The sequence below is a fragment of the Heptranchias perlo genome, chromosome 3 (assembly GCF_035084215.1).
Source record: "Heptranchias perlo isolate sHepPer1 chromosome 3, sHepPer1.hap1, whole genome shotgun sequence".
Classification (NCBI taxonomy): domain Eukaryota; kingdom Metazoa; phylum Chordata; class Chondrichthyes; order Hexanchiformes; family Hexanchidae; genus Heptranchias; species Heptranchias perlo.
Genome location: NC_090327.1, coordinates 110,832,982 through 110,841,878, shown reverse-complemented (window position 1 = coordinate 110,841,878; position 8,897 = coordinate 110,832,982).

Here is an 8,897-nt window from a genome sequence, read left to right as displayed (position 1 = left end):
TATTCAACAGACACGCATTAATACAGACATTGAAACTAATCCTATGTATGTGAGGTCTTTTTTAAACAGTTAAAGAGCAACCTTAGAAAAATTTGGAAATGCACAACAGATCAGTTCATTTCTGAATTAGAAAAGTTAGGTTAATGTTTGAGCTGGGAGTCTTGTTCATTCCTGATTTCTGATGAATGGACCCACCACTACATTAATCTATCCTTCTTTGGGCAGATGCTAAATAACTCACTGTGTGTTTCCCGCCTTATCTGTTTTTATTTTAGATTTCAAACAGATTTTATATTTTAGATTCTTTTATCTCAAATAAAAGTTCAACAAGGTGGCTTTTTTTCTACAGCAATTTAACTTCTCCAGAAAAAAAGTTCCACTACATTTGCGGTACGTTTGAGAGATCTGATTGCCTGCTTCACATCTGTTAGTGCTTGATAAACTGTATAAATTTGCCCCTTTCCCATTGCTAAAAAGCTGTTGCTTGATTTGCTTTTACCTTTTTTTTTATTGCAAATGTAATGGACAGGCTCCAGAATGTGAAAATATAATGATCAGTGCCCCTTGGGTCTGAGTTCTCCATTACTGGCTATAAAAAATGGCTAACATGCACACTGTATCATGTTCTGTTATTTAGTGACAGCTGGTGTGAAGGTCACCATGCTTGAATTGCATTCATTCAAACCCCTCACAGACGGCGTGTACAACTGCTGCATCTTATGCATCTTATTCTTCAGGGACTTCATGATTAACAATGTGGTCATGAAATAAGAATAATGCACTTCAGGATCACAGCTAGCATAATATGTTATTCCAGTTGTGCTAAATGCAGAGATCACTTAACCTTCTGTCCTCTGCTGTGATGCAGGTATCACAATTAAATGAATCTTACTGAAACCAGTTTAAATTAAAAAGTGCTGACACTTAAAATTCTTAACAAAGTTTTACAAAATTAATGAGCAGACTTGTATGTCACTAAAACAAACTGCACTGTTGAAAATGCTTCAGTGTATCCTTGTGCTGTTGAATCAGACAGTCATAATAATAAAGGATAATAATTTGATATTTCTAGTTTTTATGAGATAACAGAGAGACATAATAACTAGGATTTGCTGAAAAGGTAGAAACTGTAAGAAGAAGGATGGCCCTGACTTGATAATAAATCCTTATGCTATTTATCATGCAGCGACAGTGAATCTCATCAGCAAAGAGTAATTCTGAACCTGTACGCCTATACTGCTTCATCAGCTTGTCTTTATTGGTCCCCTATGCTACGTCCCTTCCTACACCTCAAAATCTCACCTCTTATTCTATCATTGAATAGAGTATTTACATTCATTTGTATAAAGTAACCCTGCTGCACTTTAAGGAGTTATTATATTTCAGAACCAGTCTCCCCTTAACTAAATGTTAATCCTGACTCTTCCACTATTTTGCACCCAAAATTGACTTATCGAATCAGAGAACTTTACAGCACAGAAGGAAGCCATTTGGCCCATTGTGCATGTGCCAGATCTCTGAAAGAGCTTTCCACGTAGTCCCATTCTCTTGCTCTTTCCTCATATCCTTTACATTTTTCTTTTTCAAAAATGTATCTATTTCTCCATTAGGACGTATAGATTCTGCTTCCACCACTATTTCTGGTAGGGCATTCTATGTCCAAACAACCCTTGGCATAAAAATGTTTTCCTAACCTCTCCCTTTGTTCTTTTGGTGATGATCTTAAATTTATGCCCTCTAGTTACTGACTCACCAACCAGTGGAAATATTTTTCTCGATTTGCCTTATCAAAACTCCTCTTAATTTTAGGTACATAGGAACATTAGGAGCATGGGTAGGCCATTCAGACCCTTGGGCATGCTCCGCCATTCAATTAGATCATTGTTGATTTGCACATCAACTCCATTTTCCCGCCTTTGCTCCATATCTCTTGACACCCATACCTAACAAAAATCTATCGATCTCAGTTTTGAAAGCTGTAATTGTCCTAGCATCCACATCCTTTTGGGGGAAGAGTTCCAAACTTCTCCTACCTTTTCTATGAAAAAATGCTTCCTGATTTCGTTCCTGAATGGCCTAGCTCTAATTTGATGATGTCCTCTCGTTCTTGATTTCCTCCACTAGAGAACATAGTTTCTCCATATCTTCCCTATCAAATCCTTTTAACATTTTAAACAGCTCGATCAGATAACCCCAACTCTTTAATATTCAAGGGAATACAAGCTAAGTTTATGCAACCTGTCCTCATAATTTAACCCTCTAAGCCCCTGTATAAATCTGGTGAATCTGTGCTGCAACCCCTCCGGGGCCAATATATCCTTCCTGAGGTACGCAGACTAAAACTGAGTGCAGTACTCCAGAAGGGGTCTGACCAAGGCTCCAAACAACTGAAACATAACTTCCTCCATTTGTATCCCAGCTGCCTTGAGATAAAGACCTGTACATGCAGTGACAGCAAGCAATTAGGAAGGCAAATGGTATGTTGGCCTTTATTGCAAGAGGGGTGGAATACAAGAGTAAGGAAGTCTTGCTACAATTGTATAGGGCCTTAGTGAGACCACACCTGGAGTGCTGTGTACAGTTTTGGTCTTCTTACCTAAGGAAGGATATATTTGCCTTACAGGGAGTGCAATGAGGATTCACTAGATTGATTCCTGGGATGAGAGGGTTGTCCTATGAAGAGAGGTTGAGTAGAATGGGTCTATACTCTCTGGAGTTTAGAAGAATGAGAGGGGATATCATTGAAACATATAAGATTCTGTGTGGGCTTGATAGAGTTGATGCTGAGAGGCTGCTTCCCCTGGCTGGAGAGTCTAGAACTAGGGGACATAGTCTCAGGATAAGGGATCAGTCATTTAGGAGTGAGATGAGGAGGAATTTCTTCACTCAGCAGTTTGTGAATCTTTGGAATTCTCTACCCCAGAGGGCTGTGGATGCTCAGTTGTTGAGTATATTCAAGGCTGAGATCGATAGATTTTTGGAATCTAAGGGAATCAAGGGATATGGGGATCAGGCGGGTAAGTGGAGTTGAGATCGAAGATCAGCCATGATCTTATTGAATGGCAGAGCAGGCGCGAGGGGCCATATGGCCTATTCCTGCTCCTATTTCTTATGCTCTTAAGTCCAATATTCCATTAGCCTTTTTGATTGCTTTTTGTACCTATCTACTGGCTTTTAATGATTTTTGTACTTGGACTCCCAAATCTCTCTCCACTACAGTCCCTAGTTTCTCGCCATTTAGAAAATACTTCGATTTCTCTTTCTTGGGTCCAAAGTGGATGACCTCCCACTTGCCCACATTATCCTCCATTTGCCATAGTTTTCCTACTCAGTTAATTTGTCAATGTCCCTTTGTAACTTCCTGCTCCCATCTGCCCTACTTACTGTCCCTCCTAACTTAGTGTAATTTTGAACACCTCTATCAGAACTCCTCTTGATCTTCTTTGTTGTGTTTTCTCTAGTCTCTACTGAACTTAAACCTTTGATCCTTAGTATCATCTCAGCGAATCTCTCCTGCACCGTCTCCTGGCCTTGACATCATTGCTAAAGTAAGATACCCACAACACGACTAAATATTTTAACTGCAGCCTAAACAATGACTTGTATAAGTTCAGCATTATTTGTTTGCTTTTGTGCTTGAAACCCTTGTTTACAAAATCTAGGATCCTGTATGCATTTTTTACAGCTTTATCAACTTGTCCTCCCACTTTTAAAGATATGTTTATTTGAATCCATAGTTCTCTCTGCTCCTCTACTTCTTTTAACTTTTTAGTGTAAATGGACGTGAAATTTATCTCGGGCGGTAGTGCAAAAATGGCGATAGCGAATCAGCAGCCCGTTTTACACTCCACCTGATTTTCTTTTTCATTGTAGTTAATGAAGCTCGAGCACACATGGCACGTCACTGGCCTGATCATTCACCACAAAACTTGGTTCAATCACCTCAAAGAATATTGTTTTATTCTCTCTGCGGCCAATTCCTCTTACATTTCTGGAATCATCTTCGAAGATCAGAGGCAACTTCAAATTCCTCTTCTCCTCCACAAACCACCTCCTTTAATTTCCCTATCTTGCCTCCTCCATTCTCACCTCTAGGCTAAGCATGAGGAACTCATGGGGTTCTTCACCTCAAAATTTCTGGTCTGCTCCCTTCAGAAACTCTGTACCATAGCCCTTGATTCTATCCTCTTCCTCAGCTGCTTGCTCAAGCTCAACTTGACCGTGCAAAACCTCCATGTCCTGTTTGACCCTGAGCTTCAAATGCCATAAACCATGCATCACCAAGACCACCTCTGTAGTATCACCTATCTCTAGCTCATTCACATCATTGCTGAAACTCTCGTTTGTACCTTTCTCATCTCAACTTCTTTGACGTTCTATGTGCCAGTCTCCTAAGCTCCGCACTATACAAACTTCAATTTATCCAAAATTCCTACATTCTATCATGTGCTAAGTCCTGCTCATCTATTATCCTTGTCCTTACCAGCCTCCACCAGCTCCCTGCCCCCCAAAGCTTGATTTCACGATCCTCACCCTTATTTATAAATCCATCCATTGCTTCACCTCACCCTACCTCTGCAACCTCCTCCGGTTCTTATATCCCAATATGAACAAAAGCAAAATACTGCAGATGCTGGAAATCTGAAATAAAGACAATAAATGCTGGAAATACACAGCAGGGCCGGCAGCATCTGTGAATGACCTTTCATCAGAAGATGAGCCTTCCCAATATGAACCCTCCATTCTGTTGACTCCATTCTCACCCTCCTCACTTTACCATCAGTGAAAGAACCCTCAACCATCTTCCCCTTGGACTCTGGAATTTCTTAAAATGATTGGTCTTGTTACATCTCTCCCCCCTTTCAGGAACCTCCTTAAAAACTATTTGTTTGTCCATGATCTTGATCATCTCCCTTGATCATCTCTCTTCTCCTAACTCCTGTTTGGTTTCTGTTTCCTGTCTTTGTGAAGCAACAGGGGCTGTTTTGCTATTTTAAAGTGTACTGTTGCTGCTGTTTGCACCAATCAGTCAGGGAGCTAGAAATTTAAACTAACTGCACACCAGGTTAAGGTGTATGAGGTATTTAGACTGTGCTCACCTTCAATTCAAACCTTAAATCCTGTTGGTGAAGAAAATCCTCTGCAGATGTAAATGTCATTTTGCATAAAGACAGGGGAGATGTCAAAATTAACTCCCATATTTACAATCTAGACTAAAGTAAACTTGATATATAATAACATAATATTTTCCTCTATTCTATTTAAACTAAATATATGCAGTAAGAACAGAATGGGTGATGGAATATTAAACTTATCCCACTCTACGATTTATTTAGTGCATTATGCCCACGGCAGTCATAACCCTCCTTAATGGTAAAGTAATTTCTGCATTAATTTTGTTCTGATTATCTAAGGACATGCTATTTCCTTTACTCATGGCCTGCATCAATTTCTTGATTTCTTGTATTTACATTCGTATGGACTGATGGATGGGACTAATTGAACTGTTGCAAAACTGGAGCCTCAAAACCACTGGTGGTAAATGAGTGAACTGAGGTAGTAAAAGTGGGACTGCACCTTAGCACACATTTCCTGATCTGTTTAAGGTCTGTCTCATGCTACTGGTAATGCAAGCAAGCTTCTGTATGCTAAGGTTTACAATGTGGGTGTAACTGCTATCCTTATGCATAATTCCATAATTGGCAGTTAAAACTGGGACAAGCCCCGTAGACCAAATTCGGCAAGGCTGTGCACCCCCCTCCTCCTCCCCGATCTCTAGGATCATCATCATGTGCTGCATATCTATAACTTTGCCCTACAAAGAGGACTGACGTGAAGGAAGAGGATGAGAATCAAGATCTGTATCATTGTAGAGGGAGGAAGTAATTTCTGAAACACTAGTGAAACCTGGAACACTGATCTGTCAGGACTAATACAAGATACATTTAGCTAAGTGCCTGAGCTGCCCCTTTCAGGAGCCTTCTTGCCCACATGAACCAAAGAAATTGGCTGAAAACGCCTTCAGCAAACTGTTCTGCACAATCACAAAGAATTTCTCAGCACAGTTGATTGATTTTGTAAATGATATCAATGTGTTTTGACATGGTGCTTCCTCTTTGTGCTGATGGATTGTGTGGGATGTCTAACACTTACCCTACAGCTTTTCTAAGTGATTCCCCTGGTGAGGAAGAAGTATGTCTGGTGGCTGGCTCAGGCTTTCACTGATGACTTGCTGGCATTCTAAAGCTCTAGGACTTCTTGGGCTGTTCATTGCGAGGGCCTTGCATGTAAATCAGCCAAATCCAGGATTATGATGGCTGATAGGTGCTGTCTCCTCCCATGCCTGGTGCACCGGGGTGGGGAGGGTGGGGGGTGGGGGGACATCAGTTCCAAAAATGATGTACTTTCCTTCTCTAGAAAAGAGAAGGCTGAGGGGTGACCTGTAAGAGTTCTTTAAGATTATGAAAGGGTTTAATAGAATAAACATAGAGAAGATATTTCCATTTGTGGGGAGTACAAAACTCGGGGCCATAAATATAAAATAGTCACATATAAATTCAAAAGGAATTCAGGAGAAACTTCTTTACCCAGAGAGTGGTTAGAATGTGGAACTCGCTACCACATGGAGTAGTTGAGGCGAATAGCATTGATATATTTAAGGGGAAGCTAGATAAGTACATGAGGGGGAAAGGAATAGAAGGATATGTTGATAGGGTGAGATGAAATAGGGTTGGAGGAGGCTCGTGTGGAACGTAAACACCGACATAGACCAGTTGGACCGAATGGCCTGTTTCTATGCTGTAAATTCTATGTAATTCTATGAATTCTTGCTGTAGAGCTTGCAGCACCAGGGTGGTAATTTTGAGTTTGGGCGATCAGGAGAGATGTATAACGGGCAGTTGATTCAATATCAGCTGTTTTACACTATTGCCCAAACTCAAAATTACCCCCTTTGTCTGTAAAGCTAACTTTCCACACTCAATATTAGCTAATGCCACAAGATTTTTGCAGAGTAAACAGCTTGCATTGCCTTCCCACTTCTGTTCCATGGGTTCAACTGACTCCTAATTGCAGTTCACAGCTGATTAAGAGGATTACTGCTGCTCCCTTTTCATTAGCTGGCCCACCATCTGGGGGAAAATAACTCACAAACTGAAAACAACAATATCATGAGTAAATTCTCCCAGAAACTTTTAGTAACCCGCAGTAAATGCCAAATAATGTACCAACAATAATTTCTATGTTCCGCTGGTGACAAGGAATGCCTGATAAAATGACAGGATTATAACTGAGTGGTATCAACACATCTGTCATTTCAACTCTTAATTGTATGTCTTTCAAACTAACGTGTGCAGAACCATTACAGTTCACCAATTAACCTTTGGATAGATTAGAAGATAAAGACTATTCTCTGATCCTGGCACTGAAATGGAGGGCTGGAGCACTGTGAGCTCTTCATTTGATTGAATCAGAAAGGGCTGACCCCACCAGATCTATCAGGGTTTGACTGCAATTGCTATGCAAGTTGAGTTCTGGGCTGGATTCAGCCTGCAAGCAGGAACTCACCAAAGGGTCGGAGGCATGTGAGATATTATGCATCATCAGCCCTTAAAGAGCTGTACACCAGAATTAAAGGGATGCAGCAATTTAAAGGTAGGTAGCTGCGCTTGGGGACAAATTCATTTCCATTATTTTATAAGCACTTTTAAATTATTTTGCAACTTTTCCATAAGCTACATGGGGCAAAAGAAGTGTCTGGCAGAAGATGGTGGATGACGAAACAAATAGGGCATAAATTTAAGGTAATCAAAAATAATTAAAAGGGAGGAAAGAAAAAAATCTTTACACAGAGGATGATCAGTACTTCTCCGCCACAAATCATTGTTGATGTAGTTGATAAATTCTTTTAAAAGGGAATTAGATGGTTGCTTGAAAGAGAGGAATATTAAAGCGTATGGTTTGCAAACAGAAGAATGGGACTAGACTATGTGGCTCATGTGGGAAATAAACATCAATGGAGACTTCATTGGCCAGGTGGCTTGTTTTTGTGGTGTAACATTCTACGGTTCTATGAAATATCGAAGAAGGAAAAGGAGTCCATGGGCAACTGATGAAATGGTCCAGCACCAAGAGAGTCACAGAGCACAAGTAAGGAGGAGCAAGTGGTGGTGGCAGAGGAGGGGCAGGGATCAGATGGCCAATGGTGCTATCAATGATCCCCGTACTTTGGGAAATGCAGCAATGCAGTGAAATTAAGCAGTTATGTTATGCTCCTACTGTTTTTCAGTAGGAGAGGAGATGAAATTCTCCTGATTGATACATGTGCGAGCAGCACATTGGCTAATACTGTAGATGATCTCTGTGCCAGCCTGGAAGGAGGCAGAGGCTGAAAAGTTAAAAGTGGTGGTCCAGGTTGGTTGTAGGTGTCCTTTGCAGCAAATAGGATAGCTCTGCAACTGATTCAGCAGCACGGGAAGAGCTGGAAGAGGGGACATATAACAGATGCTGGATGCAGGGCTTTTATATATGTAATATATTTGAGGATAGAATAAAATCAAAGAATCATTGAATAAAATGCAGTGAAGTTTTGGATTTCTTGCTTAAGTACAGGATGATGCTTGTTAATAAAGTTCCTTGGAACATTTTTAGACTCCATTTTAAAACAACCAAATGACTGCAATCACAGTGGATAGCTTTGATGTAGAGCTAGCAATGACACAGGCATGATGGGCAAATGACCTCCTTCTTTTCTGAAATTTCTACGATTCTATAAATCTTACTCTGTTTACAAATTAATTAACTTCAAAATCCCATTTTGAAAGCTGGTTACATTTCTTTTGACACAAATGATTTAAATCTCAATTAAATACAGTCCGATGTAGTTTAGATTAAATTAA